Genomic DNA, 24262 nt, shown 5'->3' on the forward strand with positions numbered 1-24262 from the left:
GCAGATGCCCTATCTAACAGCTTCCAGGGGCAAAAAATTTGATTTTCAATATTTCACACAACTACTGATCTAATTCATAAACTTAAATTGATACCATAATACACTTACCAAGAGGTATAATCGTATGTTAAAACTTTAACACAGTAAGACAAGTATTGCAGTTAGAAACTGTGTGTTTGTCTTGAGGCCGCACAGCTGACGGCGCGCAAACTACACAGGTTATATTCATATGCCATTTGAGACTGAGAGCACTTAACGACTTGCAACCAACTTTATATTACATTTTAAGCCTTTACAAAACTTTTTCTCCCTGCCGTGCCTCCCCCCTCCCTCCCACAAAACTATGAAACCAAAAAAGCATGTTGCTTATTGGATTTTCGCTGTTCGTGCAGTAAAATTTCAGCATCGAGCATCACATTTTTATTTATTACTTCTTTACTACTAACCCTATTGCCAACACGTTTTGCAGACGGTATCGATTCTTACCACTGATTGTTGGTGAAAAATTATATCATTGTACGACTCACCGTTCAGGAGAATTGACGTCATAAACATTTAGATACGTGAAAAACTAGCTTTCGCTTAAAACGGAGCACAACTTACACAGAATATCTCATCGAATATTTGATAATGAAAGCACTTAGCGACTTCCGTCAGACTTTAAAAACAATTTCCAACCTTTTCTAAACTTTTTGTTACTTATACGCTTAACGTCAAATATTTAACTCTTTGGTAATGTAAACAGACGTTTGAAACTGTTTCACTCATGGGAATTCGATTCCGAAAAGGGTTTACCGCTAAAAGCTAAATTGATTCAACAGATTGGGGGGTTGTGTTGTGTTGTCCTTATCCTCATACCGTCATAAATGGGACGAAAATATCCTGTTATCCAGCATGACCAAACTAAAGGCATACAACGGAATAATAGTACTAGGGGCGTTATGAAATGCACATTTTGCGCCTCGGATATACGGACGATAACAACTTATTAGGATCTAAAGGAAAAATATTGAGGAAGATCTTTGGCTCAATGCAATACGCAGATGGCTGGAAGATGTAGAAACTGTACGGATTGCTGTGACATCTGAACACTGTCCAGAAAATGTGTGGAGAGACAGGACAAGTCGAGCGCGTGTCCAAATACTGAAGACAAAGCAGTCTTCATGGGGAGCCGCAAAGGAACACGTCCGTCTAGGAGACACAGAAAGCGATGCACTGGCGAAATCAAGAAAGTCCTCGGAACACCAAGAGTTTAACTGGTCGGTAAAGTCAACAAGGGGATCGAAATGATCCCTTCATTCACTGAGTGATTACACTGGCCCCGTAATGGAGTATGACGGAGAGAAGGCCGAAATTCTGGATTCGATCTTTAGTTTGTCAGAATAAATACTGTAAACTAGTTAACTTACTCAGAGATGAGAGGGAGACTACCCCTTTTCCCTGAGTCATTCATTAACACACCAACTGATTAAGCTGTTTGGTTTTTATAGAAATTCTCTGTTTACATTGTACGCTTTTCCAATCATTGTTCACTTTGTTTTGCATAGTATTGTTCAGATCAATGTTATGTGTGAAGATCAAGCGAAATTTTACTCTGTTTTTGAGTACATACATACATATATACATACATACATACATTAATCCTTGTTCCATAGATCATGAATACGACATTTCGTAATGATGTGGAACATGTCACTTTAACATAAGTTTTCTTTACACAAAATAATTAATTAATTAACTTTTCTTACAGTTACTACTTCATATCTCAGAACTCATCAATTGAGTAGAAGGAGTTGTCACTCAGAAATTCTTTTAATTTGCTTTTAAATGTTGGTTGGCTATCTGTCAGACTTTTAATACGATTTGGCAAATGATCAAAGACTTTTGTGGAAGCATAAGTCACCCCTTTCTGTGCCAAAGTGAGATTTAATCCAGAATTGTGAATGTCATCCTTTCTTCTAGTGTTGTAGTTATGCACTTCGCTGTTATTTTTTAAATTAGGATGGGTTATTAATGACAAATTTCATAAGTAAATATATGTATTGCGAAGGTACTGTGAATATCCCGAGTTCCTTAAATAAATGCACATACTTCATTCTAAAATCGTTGTCTTGAGAACATCTTGTCATAGGAATAGTTACTCTCCCCATTTCACTGTTTAAAGAAGATTTGTCATAATGCATTACCACATTGCACCATATGGTAAGCAACAGTCTGAATATTTGCTTCGAAATAGAAATTTAACTTAGTCGCTGCCTGCTTGCTGTTTGCCGCTGTGCTTTCGAGAAATATGCAATAATGTTGTCAAGACGCGAGGTAAGTGGTAATTTTGATTAGGGCCAGATAATTGTTTTACTTCAGCTGCGCATTTAACACAAAGACAGGTTGTATTCATACCATGTACAATTCAGTTCAAATTAGGTTCTGTTTAGTCAGAGCATTAGCATCCGAGTTTAAGTTGGATAAAGTTTGTGGGTACATAGTTTTGGTAGTATGTAGATTTTTTATAGAGTTGGAGGAAAATTCTGGGCAAACATGTAGTGGTGTTACAGTCAAAACCCGTTTTTCGTTAGAATGTGTTCTTACTAGTTGAAACTAGTTTTAACTGACTTTCGCTTTTGACCAGCAGTAAATTCTAGTTGTAACTAAGGCTGTCAGTGTCAACTAGTTTCAACTAGAAAAAGAATGAAGATGGCTTCAGATTCAATACACGCCACTATAGAAATCAGTGACAATATAATTATACCGATTCCTGTTATCGACAGAGCAAAAGCAGATGTCCCCAATATTATTGGAGTTGTTCTTCACAAAGATGAACAGTGCTTGCACAAGATTGGAACGAAATATGGGATACTCGACAAACTAGATTGCAGATATGTATTTCTGAATTGATGTCAATAATTAAGGACAAATGTCAGACATATTAATTACTTCATTGATTTAATGCTCTGAAAATGTTGCTAACTATTCAAGTAATTAATTAATATTTTAAGTTTTAATACTTACATTGTAATATATTTTATAATATATATTAAGTACCTCATCGCCTTTCAAACAAGCTAATAAAAAGTTATCTTCCAGATCCGAATTCGACGTGTCCAAAGAGAAATTCTTGTTGCTGGAAGACGTGGCAGAGACGAAGGTACCATTAAGAACTGCTGCCAAGATGGCAGCCTTAGGATTTGGACAAGGATTTGTTTGCTGTATGTGTAAGAAGGCATGTATTTCAAAAAGGTGCTTTTTGTAAGAAACAAGGAAACCTTTGTAGTTCAAAATGTCATGACAATTTGCCTTGCAATAACAACTAATCAAAATTTAATTGTTAAGTTTTTTTGGTAGGTTTTTCTTTTATTAAGACTGTAGCAACTTTCGTCAGATGTATGAGTAACTGATATATATTTACTGTATGATTATTTTGTTCCCCCTTTCGTAACTAATACTGTTAATATGGCTCTGTAACGTTCCTTAAAATGTTTCTTCAGTGTAAGGTTATTTTTGTATTGCTGTGGTTAATATTAATGACTTAGATGTATGACCAATATTCTCAATGAAAATTGCATTGCACAATACAAAAATGCTGTTTTTTATTTCAATCAACACGTAGTTGCTCTTAATTTTAATATTTGCCTCTAAATAAATTTAGTGAAAGCTAGTTCTGTCTAGTTCAGTTAGAACGCGTTCTTTCTAGTTGAAACTAGTTGATACTGATAGCCTTAGTAGCAACTAGAATTTGCTGCCGGTCAAAAGCGAAAGTCAGTTAAAACTAGTTTTAACTAGGCAAAACACATTTTGACGAGGTGGATCAGTATAAACTTGTTTCAACTAGTAAGAACACGTTGTAACTAAAAATGGGTTTTGACTGTAACAGTGGGGAGGATACACCTTTCTTGTGCCTTTGTCCGACATTGATGCAGGGTCGGTATGAATACTCACATAATTGGAATTATGAATTTCAATGGCTGGCCGCCACCTTGTTAATTCCACCCCCACCCCCCCCCCCTCTTCCTACCCTCCCTACACCAGGACGGATTATATGCAACCCAGCTGCTTGTAGTAGTGTTATTCATGTGTAAGTCAGTAAAAGTTTTCTAAATCTTTGCAAACAGAGTAACTGGGGCGCGGCTTAGCTGCTAGCCCACTGGACTTATACACCTTGTGGGATGGGGGAAACCACCTAAAATCCATATACAGCCGGCCGGCACACCGACTCTCGCCGCAAATCTGTCGGGAGGATTCTAGCCCGGACACGAGCACCTCCCCGTCCCAGAAGCAGCACTTTAACGCGCGCCGGTATTCGGATGGGTAGATTTTACAGAGGTCGTACAAAAAAATGTACTGTCCACCTAGCAGCAGTTACAGCATAGCCTCCGGTAAAAGAGTATAAATCAGTCGTCAACAATGGAGAAGCGCTATCTGCGCTGTTAGAATTGCAATTATTATCTTTGTCACTTTGTACAAGAAGAAAGACCGTATTTTTTTGTTTCATTATCTTATCGATTATGATGTTCTAGATGACGGACGCTAATTGTTCGCGGTCTGTAACTAATACAATTATCTGTAGTAGTAACAGAATTTTGTTGAATATATATGAAATTAATAGTTGTAATATGTGTCTTTGTCAGTAGTGAGTAACTGTCCTGCATATGATTCAGTACATAATAATTAAATGTTGCCCTGGCCATTTTGTGAAGGCTCATTACTGTAGCGATGCCAATGATGACAAAAATTATGTAAGTTCTTTTAACAGTCATTTAATGCTAAAAGATTGTAAAGAATAATCTCAATAAATTGAAAACGGCGTCTTGTAATATTTTCCAATTCATATTAGGCCAAAGGTACAGTTTTTTTTATTAATAGTAATATCTGTAATCCCCCCCCCCATGAACCATGGGCCTTGCCGTTGGGAGGCTTGCGTGCCTCAGCGATACAGATGGCCGTACCGTAGGTGCAACCACAACGGAAGGGTATCTGTTGAGAGGCCAGACAAACGTGTGGTTCCTGAAGAGGGGCAGCAGCCTTTTCAGTAGTTGCAGGGGCAACAGTCTGGATGATTGACTGATCTGGCCTTGCAACATTAACCAAAACGGCCTTGCTGTGCTGGTACTGCGAACGGCTGAAAGCAAGGGGAAACTACAGCCGTAATTTTTCCCGAGGACATGCAGCTTTACTGTATGATTAAATGATGATGGCATCCTCTTGGGTAAAATATTCCGGAGGTAAAATAGTCCCCCATTCGGATCTCTGGGCGGGGACTACTCAGGAGGATGTCGTTATCAGGAGAAAGAAAACTGGCGTTCTACGGATCGGAGCGTTGAATGTCAGATCCCTTAATCGGGCAGGTAGGTTAGAAAATTTAAAAAGGGAAATGGATAGGTTAAAGTTAGATATAGTGGGAATTAGTGAAGTTCGGTGGCAGGAGGAACAAGACTTCTGGTCAGGTGATTACAGGGTTATAAACACAAAATCAAATAGGGGTTATGCAGGAGTAGGTTTAATAATGAATAGGAAAATAGGAATGAGGGTAAGCTACTACAAACAGCATAGTGAACGAATTATTGTGGCCAAGATAGATACGAAGCCCACACCTACTACAGTAGTACAAGTTTATATGCCAACTAGCTCTGCAGATGACGAAGAAATTGAAGAAATGTACGATGAAATAAAAGAAATTATTCAGATAGTGAAGGGAGACGAAAATTTAATAGTAATGGGTGACTGGAATTCGAGTGTAGGAAAAGGGAGAGAAGGAAACATAGTAGGTGAATATGGATTGGGGCTAAGAAATGAAAGAGGAAGCCGCCTAGTAGAATTTTACTCTGTTTTTGAGTACATACATACATATATACATACATACATACATTAATCCTTGTTCCATAGATCATGAATACGACATTTCGTAATGATGTGGAACATGTCACTTTAACATAAGTTTTCTTTACACAAAATAATTAATTAATTAACTTTTCTTACAGTTACTACTTCATATCTCAGAACTCATCAATTGAGTAGAAGGAGTTGTCACTCAGAAATTCTTTTAATTTGCTTTTAAATGTTGGTTGGCTATCTGTCAGACTTTTAATACGATTTGACAAATGATCAAAGACTTTTGTGGAAGCATAAGTCACCCCTTTCTGTGCCAAAGTGAGATTTAATCCAGAATTGTGAATGTCATCCTTTCTTCTAGTGTTGTAGTTATGCACTTCGCTGTTATTTTTTAAATTAGGATGGGTTATTAATGACAAATTTCATAAGTAAATATATGTATTGCGAAGGTACTGTGAATATCCCGAGTTCCTTAAATAAATGCACATACTTCATTCTAAAATCGTTGTCTTGAGAACATCTTGTCATAGGAATAGTTACTCTCCCCATTTCACTGTTTAAAGAAGATTTGTCATAATGCATTACCACATTGCACCATATGGTAAGCAACAGTCTGAATATTTGCTTCGAAATAGAAATTTAACTTAGTCGCTGCCTGCTTGCTGTTTGCCGCTGTGCTTTCGAGAAATATGCAATAATGTTGTCAAGACGCGAGGTAAGTGGTAATTTTGATTAGGGCCAGATAATTGTTTTACTTCAGCTGCGCATTTAACACAAAGACAGGTTGTATTCATACCATGTACAATTCAGTTCAAATTAGGTTCTGTTTAGTCAGAGCATTAGCATCCGAGTTTAAGTTGGATAAAGTTTGTGGGTACATAGTTTTGGTAGTATGTAGATTTTTTATAGAGTTGGAGGAAAATTCTGGGCAAACATGTAGTGGTGTTACAGTCAAAACCCGTTTTTCGTTAGAATGTGTTCTTACTAGTTGAAACTAGTTTTAACTGACTTTCGCTTTTGACCAGCAGTAAATTCTAGTTGTAACTAAGGCTGTCAGTGTCAACTAGTTTCAGCTAGAAAAAGAATGAAGATGGCTTCAGATTCAATACACGCCACTATAGAAATCAGTGACAATATAATTATACCGATTCCTGTTATCGACAGAGCAAAAGCAGATGTCCCCAATATTATTGGAGTTGTTCTTCACAAAGATGAACAGTGCTTGCACAAGATTGGAACGAAATATGGGATACTCGACAAACTAGATTGCAGATATGTATTTCTGAATTGATGTCAATAATTAAGGACAAATGTCAGACATATTAATTACTTCATTGATTTAATGCTCTGAAAATGTTGCTAACTATTCAAGTAATTAATTAATATTTTAAGTTTTAATACTTACATTGTAATATATTTTATAATATATATTAAGTACCTCATCGCCTTTCAAACAAGCTAATAAAAAGTTATCTTCCAGATCCGAATTCGACGTGTCCAAAGAGAAATTCTTGTTGCTGGAAGACGTGGCAGAGACGAAGGTACCATTAAGAACTGCTGCCAAGATGGCAGCCTTAGGATTTGGACAAGGATTTGTTTGCTGTATGTGTAAGAAGGCATGTATTTCAAAAAGGTGCTTTTTGTAAGAAACAAGGAAACCTTTGTAGTTCAAAATGTCATGACAATTTGCCTTGCAATAACAACTAATCAAAATTTAATTGTTAAGTTTTTTTGGTAGGTTTTTCTTTTATTAAGACTGTAGCAACTTTCGTCAGATGTATGAGTAACTGATATATATTTACTGTATGATTATTTTGTTCCCCCTTTCGTAACTAATACTGTTAATATGGCTCTGTAACGTTCCTTAAAATGTTTCTTCAGTGTAAGGTTATTTTTGTATTGCTGTGGTTAATATTAATGACTTAGATGTATGACCAATATTCTCAATGAAAATTGCATTGCACAATACAAAAATGCTGTTTTTTATTTCAATCAACACGTAGTTGCTCTTAATTTTAATATTTGCCTCTAAATAAATTTAGTGAAAGCTAGTTCTGTCTAGTTCAGTTAGAACGCGTTCTTTCTAGTTGAAACTAGTTGATACTGATAGCCTTAGTAGCAACTAGAATTTGCTGCCGGTCAAAAGCGAAAGTCAGTTAAAACTAGTTTTAACTAGGCAAAACACGTTTTGACGAGGTGGATCAGTATAAACTTGTTTCAACTAGTAAGAACACGTTGTAACTAAAAATGGGTTTTGACTGTAACAGTGGGGAGGATACACCTTTCTTGTGCCTTTGTCCGACATTGATGCAGGGTCGGTATGAATACTCACATAATTGGAATTATGAATTTCAATGGCTGGCCGCCACCTTGTTAATTCCACCCCCACCCCCCCCCCCTCTTCCTACCCTCCCTACACCAGGACGGATTATATGCAACCCAGCTGCTTGTAGTAGTGTTATTCATGTGTAAGTCAGTAAAAGTTTTCTAAATCTTTGCAAACAGAGTAACTGGGGCGCGGCTTAGCTGCTAGCCCACTGGACTTATACACCTTGTGGGATGGGGGAAACCACCTAAAATCCATATACAGCCGGCCGGCACACCGACTCTCGCCGCAAATCTGTCGGGAGGATTCTAGCCCGGACACGAGCACCTCCCCGTCCCAGAAGCAGCACTTTAACGCGCGCCGGTATTCGGATGGGTAGATTTTACAGAGGTCGTACAAAAAAATGTACTGTCCACCTAGCAGCAGTTACAGCATAGCCTCCGGTAAAAGAGTATAAATCAGTCGTCAACAATGGAGAAGCGCTATCTGCGCTGTTAGAATTGCAATTATTATCTTTGTCACTTTGTACAAGAAGAAAGACCGTATTTTTTTGTTTCATTATCTTATCGATTATGATGTTCTAGATGACGGACGCTAATTGTTCGCGGTCTGTAACTAATACAATTATCTGTAGTAGTAACAGAATTTTGTTGAATATATATGAAATTAATAGTTGTAATATGTGTCTTTGTCAGTAGTGAGTAACTGTCCTGCATATGATTCAGTACATAATAATTAAATGTTGCCCTGGCCATTTTGTGAAGGCTCATTACTGTAGCGATGCCAATGATGACAAAAATTATGTAAGTTCTTTTAACAGTCATTTAATGCTAAAAGATTGTAAAGAATAATCTCAATAAATTGAAAACGGCGTCTTGTAATATTTTCCAATTCATATTAGGCCAAAGGTACAGTTTTTTTTATTAATAGTAATATCTGTAATCCCCCCCCCCCCATGAACCATGGGCCTTGCCGTTGGGAGGCTTGCGTGCCTCAGCGATACAGATGGCCGTACCGTAGGTGCAACCACAACGGAAGGGTATCTGTTGAGAGGCCAGACAAACGTGTGGTTCCTGAAGAGGGGCAGCAGCCTTTTCAGTAGTTGCAGGGGCAACAGTCTGGATGATTGACTGATCTGGCCTTGCAACATTAACCAAAACGGCCTTGCTGTGCTGGTACTGCGAACGGCTGAAAGCAAGGGGAAACTACAGCCGTAATTTTTCCCGAGGACATGCAGCTTTACTGTATGATTAAATGATGATGGCATCCTCTTGGGTAAAATATTCCGGAGGTAAAATAGTCCCCCATTCGGATCTCTGGGCGGGGACTACTCAGGAGGATGTCGTTATCAGGAGAAAGAAAACTGGCGTTCTACGGATCGGAGCGTTGAATGTCAGATCCCTTAATCGGGCAGGTAGGTTAGAAAATTTAAAAAGGGAAATGGATAGGTTAAAGTTAGATATAGTGGGAATTAGTGAAGTTCGGTGGCAGGAGGAACAAGACTTCTGGTCAGGTGATTACAGGGTTATAAACACAAAATCAAATAGGGGTTATGCAGGAGTAGGTTTAATAATGAATAGGAAAATAGGAATGAGGGTAAGCTACTACAAACAGCATAGTGAACGAATTATTGTGGCCAAGATAGATACGAAGCCCACACCTACTACAGTAGTACAAGTTTATATGCCAACTAGCTCTGCAGATGACGAAGAAATTGAAGAAATGTACGATGAAATAAAAGAAATTATTCAGATAGTGAAGGGAGACGAAAATTTAATAGTAATGGGTGACTGGAATTCGAGTGTAGGAAAAGGGAGAGAAGGAAACATAGTAGGTGAATATGGATTGGGGCTAAGAAATGAAAGAGGAAGCCGCCTAGTAGAATTTTGTACAGAGCACAACTTAGTCATAGGTAACACTTGGTTTAAGAATCATGAAAGAAGGTTGTATACGTGGAAGAACCCTGGAGATACTAAAAGGTATCAGATAGATTATATAATGGTAAGACAGAGATTTAGGAACCAGGTTTTAAGTTGTAAGACATTTCCAGGGGCAGATGTGGACTCTGACCACAATCTATTGGTTATGACCTGTAGATTAAAACTGAAGAAACTGCAAAAATGTGGGAAATTAAGGAGATGGGACCTGGATAAACTGAAAGAACCAGAGGTTGTACAGAGTTTCAGGGAGAGCATAAGGGAACAATTGACAGGAATAGGGGAAAGAAATACAGTAGAAGAAGAATGGGTAGCTCTGAGGGATGAAGTAGTGAAGGCAGCAGAGGATAAAGTAGGTAAAAAGACGAGGGCTAGTAGAAATCCTTGGGTAACAGAAGAAATATTGAATTTAATTGATGAAAGGAGAAAATATAAAAATGCAGAAAATGAAGCAGGCAAAAAGGAATACAAACGTCTCAAAAATGAGATCGACAGGAAGTGCAAAATGGCTAAACAGGGATGGCTAGAGGACAAATGTAAGGATGTAGAGGCTTATCTCACTAGGGGTAAGATAGATACTGCCTACAGGAAAATTAAAGAGACCCTTGGAGAGAAGAGAACCACGTGTATGAATATCAAGAGCTCAGATGGCAACCCAGTTCTAAGCAAAGAAGGGAAGGCAGAAAGGTGGAAGGAGTATATAGAAGGTTTATACAAGGGTGATGTACTTGAGGACAATATTATGGAAATGGAAGAGGATGTAGATGAAGACGAAATGGGTGATACGATACTGCATGAAGAGTTTGACAGAGCACTGAAAGACCTGAGTCGAAACAAGGCCCCCGGAGTAGACAACATTCCATTAGAACTACTGACGGCCTTGGGAGAGCCAGTCATGACAAAACTCTACCACCTGGTGAGCAAGATGTATGAGACAGGTGAAATACCCTCAGACTTCAAGAAGAATATAATAATTCCAATCCCAAAGAAAGCAGGTGCTGACAGATGTGAAAATTACCGAACTATCAGTTTAATAAGTCACAGCTGCAAAATACTAACGCGAATTCTTTACAGACGAATGGAAAAACTGGTAGATGCGGACCTCGGGGAGGATCAGTTTGGATTCCGTCGAAATGTTGGAACACGTGAGGCAATACTGACCTTACGACTTATCTTAGAAGAAAGATTAAGAAAAGGCAAACCTACGTTTCTAGCATTTGTAGACTTAGAGAAAGCTTTTGACAATGTTGACTGGAATACTGTATTTCAAATTCTAAAGGTGGCAGGGGTAAAATACAGGGAGCGAAAGGCTATTTACAATTTGTACAGAAACCAGATGGCAGTCATAAGAGTCGAGGGGCATGAAAGGGAAGCAGTGGTTGGGAAAGGAGTGAGACAGGGTTATAGCCTCTCCCCGATGTTATTCAATCTGTATATTGAGCAAGCAGTAAAGGAAACAAAAGAAAAATTTGGAGTAGGTATTAAAATTCATGGAGACGAAGTAAAAAATTTGAGATTCGCCGATGACATTGTAATTCTGTCAGAGACGGCAAAGGACTTGGAAGAGCAGTTGGACGGAATGGACAGTGTCTTGAAAGGAGGATATAAGATGAACATCAACAAAAGCAAAACGAGAATAATGGAATGTAGTCAAATTAAATCGAGTGATGCTGAGGGAATTAGATTAGGAAATGAGACACTTAAAGTAGTAAAGGAGTTTTGCTATTTAGGAAGTAAAATAACTGATGATGGTCGAAGTAGAGAGGATATAAAATGTAGACTGGCAATGGCAAGGAAAGCGTTTCTGAAGAAGAGAAATTTGTTAACATCGAATATAGATTTAAGTGTCAGGAAGTCATTTCTGAAAATATTTGTTTGGAGTGTAGCCATGTATGGAAGTGAAACATGGACGATAACTAGTTTGGACAAGAAGAGAATAGAAGCTTTCGAAATGTGGTGCTACAGAAGAATACTAAAGATAAGATGGATAGATCATGTAACTAATGAGGAGGTATTGAATAGGATTGGGGAGAAGAGAAGTTTGTGGCACAACTTGACTAGAAGAAGGGATCGGTTGGTAGGACATGTTTTGAGGCGTCAGGGGATCGCAAATTTAGCGTTGGAGGGCAGTGTGGAGGGTAAAAATCGTAGAGGGAGACCGAGAGATGAGTACACTAAGCAGATTCAGAAGGATGTAGGTTGCAGTAGGTACTGGGAGATGAAGAAGCTTGCACAGGATAGAGTAGCATGGAGAGCTGCATCAAACCAGTCTCAGGACTGAAGACCACAACAACAACAACAATATCTGTAAACGCTTGCGCTGCCATCACAAATATGTAGCTATCGTGGAGCATCCAGCCTCACAGAAAAAATAATTAAGCATTCTTTAAACGGATTATAGAAAGAAATATTTTCAATCCATCGTGAGTAAGACGGTTGTCTTCACGTTGGGATACGTGTGATATTTCTGGCGATAGCGTCCTGAGAAAAATTAGCTGTGACTTATAACAAACGTAAAAGAGTACTTTCAAAACCATTTCATAGAATAGTAATAACGGTACAGTTATCTTTGTATGAAGCAGTGTTCAATTTAATCCATTCAAAAAAGAAAATTACGCTATACAGTTCATCGGTTGTCTCTGGGAAAACGAAGGATAGCTAGCTAGAGAAAAAAAAGAGCAGGGTATTCCCGTTTACAAGAGAGGTCATCAGAGACATACACATAATTATTGGCCAGTATCGCTGTCGTCAATCTGACGTAAATTTCTGGTACACGTTTTATGCTATCACAATATGACGTTTGCTGGAGAGCGACAAGCTCCTCTGCAGAAATCAACATGGATTCTGTAAACAGAGATCTTGAGAACGCACATTTAGATATATAGAAATTATTCTGATTCGTACACGAAAGAAGTCGCTTACGAAGACTTGCTCGGCCGATTCTTGAGCATTTCTCATCAAACAGTGACCGTTACTAGATTGCATTAATGGATGAGGTACAAAAGACCAAAGGAAGAGCGGCGGATTTCGTCACAGATACTTTTAGCTGGAGTTAGAGCGTTACGGGGATACTTATCAAGCTCTAGTGGTAGGCGTTATAAGAGAGGCGTTCTGTATCACGGTAAGGCTTGCTGTTGAAACTGGGAGAGCGCATGTACCAAGACGAATCAAGCAACATGTTCCTTCCTCTCACGACCGTTCCAGAAATGACCAGAGAAGAAAATCAGAGCTTATATAGTTTGCGTCATTCCTTCTTCCCACAAACCACTCACGAATGGAAAAGAGAAGCAGAGAAATAATGCTGCTATCGTAAGTATTCTGAGCCACACACCGTCACAGAGTTAGCAGAGTGTAGACATAGATTAAGCTGACTGGTTGCAAACAGATCAGGAATGCAGCCACTGACTACTGATTATGTAACGGTCCAATTGGATACTTTTCCCCGAAAAAAATATTGATTTAATATGTGAAAGAGAAAATAATGAATCTCATGCAGATGCTGGAGTGACGGAAGAAGCCGCAGTTTACAAAAAATCCTTTTATCAATAATTTGGTGAAAATCTGTTGCATTTCTACCGTAAAGAACGTCCGAGCCGCTGCGTAGCATCGTGTTCACGGGAATGGAAAACGCGGGAGACTAATGTGGATGGAGGTCGTCATGGTACAAGAGGCACCACTTAACACGCCACCCGATGTTTTTAAGATGAAACAATAAAATTTCTTTGATTTGTTTATAACTGTAGCTATTTTCATTAATATTTTTGAAAACTGTTAGGAACTTTAATACCACAAGGCGCATTGTCTGTAATTTTATTGGGAGAATATATTGTGATTTTAATTCGGTGATCAATGGTTTATTCCATACAGTGAATTTATATGATATTGTGCCCAGTTATTTTCAGTAGCGTTGCGTATGTGCAGTTCTTGAACAGCTGCCTGAAGCTAAGCCGAACGTATACTCCTAGGACATGCTATTTATAATGAAATTGTGTTGTTAGTGGCACCAGAAGCTTCTCAACATTTCTGATGCAGTCAGGTTCTAAAACTAGGCTGCAAGCTATGACGTTTATTCTGCTAATTTAGATTGTTATTAAGGCTGGAAAGAAAACAAAATCCCAGAAGATTGGAGTAAAGGTGTCATTATCCATCTGTTCAAAAGAGCAATCGACGAAAATGTGAAAATTACAGAGGCGTCACGCTGCCGTCACACATCCTGAAGCTGTTAGAAAAGGTCACAGAAATGACTATCAGAAAGACAGTAGAACCTTCGCTTGAGGAAGAACAACATGGATTCAGGAAAGACCGAGGTACTATAGATCTTAGCTTTGCAGTAAGAATGCTTGCAGAAAAGTACTGGGAATGTGAAAGAAATCTTGCGATCGTATTTGTGGACACTGAAAAAGCGTATGTCAGTGTTCTTCGAAACAAGATGTGGGCACGTTTGGAAGACCTAAAGGTGCCAAAGTACCTAATCGATAAAGTAAAGATGCTATTCCAAAAGTGTTACTGGAGTGTCCAGATAGGCAGCGGTTGATCAGAATGGTTGGAAACAAAGAGAGGTATCAAACAAGAAAGTGGCCTCTCACCACTCCTTTTTGTAATAGTAATAGTAATAGACAAGATCATAAAATCCGTCCAGAAAATAGATAGCGAACCAAATGACCTGGGTTTTGCTGATGACTTAGTGTGGGGAGAGACTGAAGATGAAGCACAAAAGAAACTTAATGATTGGAACAAAATATTCAAAAATTTCGGAATATAAATAAGTAAAACGAAGAAAGTAGAAACAACCTCAAATACATTTGTAGAAGGAGATTAAAGATAGAATCTGTTTAACATTTCAAGTACCAAGGAAGCGTGATCTCAAAGACATCACCATTACGCAGGAAGTACTCAGCAGGACACAGAAAGCACCCAGTTTTTACCGTGAAATGAGAAATCTTCTTTGAGATGATAAAATGCCACAAAAAACAAAAGCGACAATCTACCACACCTATTTTTCACCAATCCTAACATATGGTTTAGAAACATCTGCCCTATTATACAAAGACCCCAGCAGAATTCAGGCAACAGAAATGAGATTCACTAGAACTACAAATCAAACAACTAGAAAGGACAAAATTAGGAACGAGGTGAACAGAAAAGTAGCTTGTATTGAGGTTCCTGTTACCAGTCTCACAAAGAAACGCAGGTTTCAGTGGTATGGGCACATAATGGGAATGAACAGCCAAGCTCTTGCCGAAAGATATTTCAACCTGACCTTCGTAGGAAGAAGACCACGGGGAAGACCAAGAAGACGCTGGATAGAGACTGTAAGATCAGCTGTGGAAACGATGATCATGACCGAGGTGGTTCATACAGCCAAATTCTAACAACTACATTTTTACTTTGGCGCTCGGGACTGGAGACTGTCTTAAATAACAATAAAATAAATTCAATGCAGATTTTAAGAGAGCAAGCCACCACAACTGTTTGGTTGGCACACAAAAATCTTCAGCGCCCATTAACGCCAGATAAGCAAGCAAGTAAGTAACTCTTAACATATTTTACTAATAGCTAAAAATTAACATGGCCCGAAAAGTGATTTCTGGAATTCTGGGTAATGCAATCTAAACAGCAGAGAAATCATTAGAAAAGCCAATTCTCTCAGGCTAAATCGGTAACACACGTTTGTCAACAGGCACTCTCATTTCGGGGATAGGCTGTTTAAATCCCGGTAGCGAAAAACTCTTCAGCACCTGTATATGGTCTATAAGGGAAGGACAGGCGGTGGTGTACGACCACCAGACTACGGAGACTGCTGCGTTAGATTCTAAACCTCTCCACTGTGTCTTATGGAGTGAGGCCATGTGACACTGTTGTTGATGACTCGTTCCTGGGATGGGGACGCTAAACTCGGCATCCCCATTGGTGCTTCTTGAGAGTAGTAGGGTGTGTGCCAGAACCGGCTTTCACCTATTCTCTTCTCTCTTTCATTATCATCGTCGGGGCAGCAATGACAACAGAAACACGACACTCAACTACACACACACAACGATTGCGGTCACCGAGGCGAGCCATCTACAGTTCAGCCACCTGACATGCGAAACATCCAAAAAGTATCAAAAAGAAAAGGCCTTGAGAGCGCAGAGGTTATTTCATTAGAAGAATATCCGAAACGAATCGGAACACCGGAAAACATGGCTCAAGCGAAACATAGCCTGCAGTCGAGTTCAACAAAGTAGCAATGCCGAGTACTTGTGGCGGCAGGAATTCAAATATCATTATGTGGTTCGGTGGATCAATGGTTAAGTGGTAAACTACAGGTCCAAAGCCGCTCGTGGTCTTGCGATAATGTTCTCGCTTCCTGCGCACGGTGCCCTGGGTTCGGTTGCTGGCGGGGTCGGGGATTTTTCCTGCCTCGAGACGACTAGGTGTTGTTGCGTCGTCTTCATCATCATCATTCATCCCCATTACAGTCGGAGGAAGGCAATAGCAAACCACCTCCACTAATACCTTGCCTAATACGTCGGTGCAGGTCTCCCGCATCATGCCCTACGCTCCTTGGACTATGGGACCTCATCATCATCACCATCACAGGTCCAAAGCTCTGCAGTTCCATTTCCTGTTGGTGTTGAGGTATTTATATGTCACGTGTCAGTTTCACCTGTGGAAGTGGTTGACAATGTGATAAATACCTAGTTGTACCTGTTACTAACTGTGAAGTCAATTCAAAGGTCGGAGAAAGGCACAAGAGTACCGACAGAACCATGCTTCGTAGTTTTCATGCCAACAGACTTACCTTCAATGTCAAAACTAAAAAGGATCTGCGTCTCTACCATGACAAATTTTCTGTTGAGCGTGCATTAAAGGTTTCAGGCCAACCAGTACTTTCACAGTTCTAACGGTTGTTTCTGTGTTTGTTTTGCAACAGCTCGATCCTTAGCTTTTCATTTCTTAAGATGAAGCCACGTTCAATCTCTCTGGATATGTAAATATAGAGAAAATAAGTGAATTGTCACTAACATGGTAAGGCAACAGTGATGACACAGCAGTGGTCCCCAAAAGCGAACACTTTCTTAAGTTAGTGGAGATAGCCCAAGTGATCTTCTTCTACCAAAATTTCAGCTTTTCGCCATTTTATGGAGGAGGGGAGGGGAGGGGTTAGGTTAGTGGAGGTAGCCCAATTGACCTGTTTTCCGACCCAAAATCTGAACTTCCCGCCATCACATCATTGCGAGATTGACACATTTATCCCCGCCATCTTGGATAAATTTGGCATGAGTGCTGAGTGGGGCCATACATAGGTTGTCCCACTACTAACATAAAATGGTAAAAGCCGATATGTATTCATTATATTTTTGAAGCTGAAGAAATCACTCGAAGCCAAATTAACAACTAATTAATTCATTCAGAAGTAAGAGACAGAGATTTAACGTATGCAGCAAAGGTGTATGTGAATTTACGAAAAAAAAATTGGACTCGAGAGTAATATTCTAGATAAAGGTGTCTCTATTGCACTTCATGTCTGCCTTGCCGTTCTTTTATTTTAATCGCGACCACCTTCGCTATTCTCCTACTGTTGTAAAGAGAGCCTTCCTCATAAGGACCTCGTAATACTCTTTAAGGAGGGCTAGTGCTATTATACGTTGATGCTTAATAGTAGTAGATGCCGTCATAGATATTTTGACATTAGTTTGGCATTGTATAGACCTCTCTAGTATGAGTTTTAGAACCTTAGTAATATAAAAAAGGTCGTTAAGAGAGGCACAGTAGAGACGTCCTAGAACAAGACCACACAAATAGTGAGGTCACCAACTCAGGGTGGAAAATATATGTTGTCATTCGACGTGAAAAAGAACAAAAAATCGACATGTAAAAGTGAGAATGACATACGTCATCATCATGGGGCACAAGTAACTGGGAGACTGGTGTATGTACACTCCTCGAAATTGAAATAAGAACACCGTGAATTCATTGTCCCAGGAAGGGGAAACTTTATTGACACATTCCTGGGGTCAGATACATCACATGATCACACTGACAGAACCACAGGCACATAGACACAGGCAACAGAGCATGCACAATGTCGGCACTAGTACAGTGTATATCCACCTTTCGCAGCAATGCAGGCTGCTATTCTCCCATGGAGACGATCGTAGAGATGCTGGATGTAGTCCTGTGGAACGGCTTGCCATGCCATATCCACCTGGCGCCTCAGTTGGACCAGCGTTCGTGCTGGACGTGCAGACCGCGTGAGACGACGCTTCATCCAGTCCTAAACATGCTCAATGGGGTACAGATCCGGATATCTTGCTGGCCAAGGTAGTTGACTTACACCTTCTAGAGCACGTTGGGTGGCACGGGATACATGCGGACGTGCATTGTCCTGTTGGAAAAACAAGTTCTCTTGCCGGTCTAGGAATGGTAGAACGATGGGTTCGATGACGGTTTGGATGTACCATGCACTATTCAGTGTCAACTCGACGATCACCAGAGGTGTACGGCCAGTGTAGGAGATCGCTCCCCACACCATGATACCGGGTGTTGGCCCTGTGTGCCTCGGTCGTATGCAGTCCTGATTGTGGCGCTCACCTGCACGGCGCCAAACACGCATACGACCATCATTGGCACCAAGGCAGAAGCGACTCTCATCGCTGAAGACGACACGTCTCCATTCGTCCCTCCATTCACGCCTGTCGCGACACCACTGGAGGCGGGCTGCACGATGTTGGGGCGTGAGCGGAAGACGGCCTAACGGTGTGCGGGACCGTAGCCCAGCTTCATGGAGACGGTTGCGAATGGTCCTCGCCGACATCCCAGGAGCAACAGTGTCCCTAATTTGCTGGGAAGTGGCGGTGCGGTCCCCTAGGGCACTGCGTAGGATCCTACGGTCTTGGCGTGCATCCGTGCGTCGCTGCGGTCCGGTCCCAGGTCGACGGGCACGTGCACCTTCCGCCGACCACTGGCGACAACATCGATGTACTGTGGAGACCTCACGCCCCACGTGTTGAGCAATTCGGCGGTACGTCCACCCGGCCTCCCGCATGCCCACTATACGCCCTCGCTCAAAGTCCGTCAACTGCACATACGGTTCACGTCCACGCTGTCGCGGCATGCTACCAGTGTTAAAGACTGCGATGGAGCTCCGTATGCCACGGCAAACTGGCTGACACTAACGGCGGCGGTGCACAAATGCTGCGCAGCTAGCGCCAGTCGACGGCCAACACCGCGGTTCCTGGTGTGTCCGCTGTGCCGTGCGTGTGATCATTGCTTGTACAGCCCTCTCGCAGTGTCCGGAGCAAGTATGGTGGGTCTGACACACCTGTGTCAATGTGTTCTTTTTTCCATTTCCAGGAGTGTACATCACTTCAGAACATTTTTCTGAGGGTTGCGGTCACAGGTTGGTAATCGCCAGTCATTTCTAGTACACTGCTTGGTAAAGATCCTTCACAGACTCCTTCCTCCAGGCCCCGTCTGGCGACAGATGTAGGAGCGTCAGCAACCTGCAGCCGCAATGGAAGGCCATACAGGGGAGCATTACACTATTTTTCATTTGTTCACAACACGCTCCATTACAATACTTGTAACACTAAGTGTATGTGTCGTTTGTGTCTGCAGAGTGTAGTGTAATGTTTGTATTGTATGGTGATGATGATAATGATGAAAATGATGATGAGAGAAGGGAGAGGGTGAAACCCGATGGCAGCAGTCTACTCCTCTCGAATGCGTCTAGATCTACATCTACATAGATATTCCGCAAGCCAACGTAAGGTGCATACCCTGTACAACTATTTGTCATTTCCCCTCCTGTTCCACTCGCAAATAGAGCCCTAATTTCTCGTATCTTTTCTTCGTGTGCCTTACGCACGATGTATGTTGGCGGCAGCAGAATCGTTCGGTAGTCAGCTTCAAATGCCGATTCTCTAAATTTTCCTGAAGAAGAACTTCACCTTCCCTCCAGGGATACCCATTTGAGTTTCCGAAGCATCTTAGTAACACTTACGTGTTGTTCGAACCTATCTAGTAACGCTCGATAGAGGAAGGTATGGCAAAGTGGTCGAGACGTTGACGGGAAAAGTGATCCCTGCATTTTTTTTTTTGCCCTGACGGCGGAGAAGCGATCACCATAGTTCTGATATACATCGCCAGTGTTGTCAGTGAGGTCGTCTGGGGAAGCTTGTTCCATAACTTTTTAATAAAACCTTTTTGTGAGTCGTCGGATGTAAGACAAGTATTTATATTATGCTTGTTATCTCACCTGTATGGAGAGTGATAATATCTTACAACACCAATGTTTAAACAAAATCTTTTAGCCTACAAATATAGTACCTCGTTATTTATTTCAGTTTCTCAGTTTGTTCTGTAAATCACTAATGCCGACATGGCGTTCGATCTGGAAAGGTGGTCACACCATTCCACGGGAAACGTCGTCAATGTGTTCACTCTATTAAGAGTTTGTTACTTCCAAAAATGCTCATAATGCAAGAGATAAGACTGATTCGTAAGCCATTTTATAAACAAAGTATTCGTCCGCCATTATAAGCATTTGCGATAATTTTGAATAAATTAAGTTACATTATTTGCAACCGTCTCTTTTCTCTTATATTTGGCCTAATACTGAAGTCCGATTGAGAACGATCTGCATAGCCACTTGGTAGTCTTTCAGATACTGGGGAATGCAGGTGCCTAGAAAATGCAGCCAAAAATTAGAAAAGAAGTAAGGTATCTTGTTGTGATGGCACTGGCCACATTACCCCATGGTTACTAAAAATTGGTCAGGTTGTACAGAGTTTCAAGGAGAGCATAAGGGAACAATTGACAGGAATGGGGGAAGTAAATACAGTAGAAGATGAATGGGCAGCTTTGAGGGATGAAATAGTGAAGGAAGAAGAGGATCAAATAGGTAAAAAGACAAGGGCTAATAGAAACCCTTGGGTAACAGAAGAAATATTGAATTTAATTGATGAAAGGAGAAAACACAAAAATGCAGTAAATGAAGCAGGCAAAAAGGAATACAAACGTCTCAAAAATGAGATCGACAGAAAGTGCAAAATGGCTAAGCAGGGATGGCTAGAGGACAAATGTAAGGATGTAGAGGCTTATCTCACTAGGGGTAATAAAGTGAAACGTCCCCTTAGAAAAATTGTACACGATTGTGCTTAAACTGACACACAATATTTTTTTGTGCAACACAATCTGACTTTCAAAAATCCCTGCAAAAGAATGGCTTTGACTAACATTAACCTATACGTTTCACATATCACTTACCTCACAAAAAATCTTGGTTACTCGAACTACTGCAATACAGCGAGCACCACTACTGCCAGCTAAATAAAAGATTCAAACTACGGAAGGCACTAACTACTGTTAGGTATAGTTAGCAAATGAAAGATTTTAATAGAGAACAAACACTGTATTTACCTTAATATCATCAAAAGTCATAATATATATAGCACTTCATGACATCCAGTCTTACAAATTTCAAAACTCCGCCATCTCTCTCCCCCCATCCACCACTGCTGGCGGCTCACCTCCAACTGCGCAACGCTACGGGCTGTTAGCATCCAGCTGCCGCTGCCCAACACTACAATGGCAGACAACAATGCAAACCAGCCACAGACTGCACATGGCACAGCCAGTGACTTTCATACAGAGCACTACTATGAAAAAAACCTAAACAGCCTACTTACATAGCCCCCATGCTGCCCACAAAAAATTTACAAATTGTTTTGGCAGTGTCCAATACAGATTTGATTTTTTTTTTCATAATTACAATAATAAAGAAATTAAATGCACGCACTTATCGATACAATGTTGGTCAAAAGCTAAAATTTTCTCACAGTCCATAAAGACAGTCCTGATCATTCATCAAAGTAAAATTTCAGTGTTTTTCTCAAAGTTTGAGTAGTAAAAGAGAATGCACATGGAAGTAGCGGATTTCCATGCAGTATTGAAGTAGTGTTGTCCTTCCAATGGAAAGACAGTGCTGACTCTTGACATGCAGACAGGTAATGGGCCACAACAGAGCAAACCCACAGCACAGTCAGTCGAAGTTTTGAAGAATATTGGTAGGTAGGTCAACACAGAGTAGACCCATTGTAGTCCTGGTCGAGATTACGGTATTGGTGGGCCATCAAAGATGCAGACCTACTGTAGTCCATGTAGAAATAATGTTATTGTCGAGTCATCAAATGTGTAGACCCACTTCAGTCCTTGTAGAGATAATGGTATTGGTGAGTCATCAAATGTGCTGACCCACTGTAATCCATGTAGAGACGGCCAGCAACCATCTGTTGCGACTTTGCAGGTGCACAATCACCATCAAAGAGTCTTGTGGACAATATAGCAAGTCCGTAAACCACCACTTGTCCACTCACAAAGAATTTGTTTGAAATGTCCTTAGAGCCAGCAATGCTGTTATCCAGTCCCTTGATGAATTATTAACACACTTGCAAATATTATCAGTCCCTACTTCTCACATATTGTCCATATACTATGACCAACAGAAATGTATGCAGTGAAATGTAACTTACGAATTACTTAATTTGATGAATTGGTGTCAATTACAATTTTATAACATGAGAATACAATTACAAAGGTCCAAAATACATCATTAAAGAACATAACAATACAGATAACAATTGTAGTAAACAGGCTTTACAAAAGAATAGAAAAAAACATGTACATCAGTGTTACAGGAATTATGGTATAAGTAAATACATAAAAGATCAGAATAATTATTGAAACATCAACTTCACACGTGAGCATTAAAACACAGAAAAATTCTACAACGTAACTCTCATCAGATAAACACATAAAGACAGAAAGAACACAAATACCCAAGGGTACAGAAAAATATAGTGGGATAACACAAGAAAAAAGGGCAGGGTTTGTTTTCATTGTAACATTTGGTACCCCAAAACTTCATTCCATAGATCTTTCATCTTATTTCAACATTTGTTTCCACCAAAAAAATCCTATCCAAGCATGCTTTCTGTATTTATATGTTCACATATTTCTTACCTCATTATTTATTTTCCATTATCTTACCTCATCATTTATTTCCAAGAAAATCCTACCTATACCTGCTATCTGTACTTTTTTCGTATAACTTCTCAATGCATTTCTTCCAACATCGCAACTCATTCTCTTATATAGTCTACCTCCTCTTAAGCTAACTGAAATCTACTGAGCTCAAATGCTAAACTAAGGGACGACGCAATGCAGCAGCACAAAACAATTAACACAAACAGCAATGACAAAAAAATGCAAATTGGCAAAAAAGCAGCAATATAGGACATAGAAAAGCAAATGCAACATTACAACTAATATGAAGCAATGAACAGCAACAAGAAAAATAAATCAGTACTAAAACTAGCTTAACAGAGTAATACAAAGTGAAATTTAGTAGCACTATGCCTGGCAAACAGCAGCAGCAAATGCTATAACTTATACCTAAACATGACAAAGCTCAAGCACAAAAAATATTACACTAAAGGCAACAATGCAAATAAGGGAAATGTATATTCACATCTTAATGTCTATATGATTAAAGTGGTGCACCTCAAAAACTTATTGTAAAAAAAAAAATTACCATGTACTTGAAAAGAAAATTCTGTATGCAATTCCTGCCAAGGGAAATGTCTTTTTGAGCTCCTTCGTTTTTTAAGTACATCATAAAGTTATTATTTACTGGATCTGTAGGCATAAAATATCTATATTAGTACATCCATTAAATTTTATTGTAACCAATGCTGCAGTGCAGCTAGAGACTAGATATTAAACAAAATAGGCAAAACAAGGCGTGAAACGTCATTCACTAGCCATATGGCATTTCATAATGCAGTAAACAATCCTTCAACTAGCAAGACAATAGACGTGAAATGTTTCTCATCATTTCATTTCAGTAAATGTCATAAATTAAGAGCTCCACAGTGTAATCACATGTTTTCAAGTTTGAGCGTGTCGTATTTGCGACGCTTTCTACAAAGAAATGTCAATAGCGAGCATAATGGCCCTTTTTTTTTTGTGCATCAGAAAGGCACACACTAATGGCTTGTTTCCAGGTGGCTGTCGCCCAGCTGGGTGCCCACGACGCATTACGTGCAAGTGGTCACTTAACTTTCTTACCGAAATATTTACGACACCAGTTTCCGCTACAGTGGCAGTCTCATATAAAAAATTTCACAGGTCA

Source organism: Schistocerca gregaria, chromosome 2 (assembly GCF_023897955.1).
Source record: "Schistocerca gregaria isolate iqSchGreg1 chromosome 2, iqSchGreg1.2, whole genome shotgun sequence".
Classification (NCBI taxonomy): Eukaryota; Metazoa; Arthropoda; class Insecta; order Orthoptera; family Acrididae; genus Schistocerca; species Schistocerca gregaria.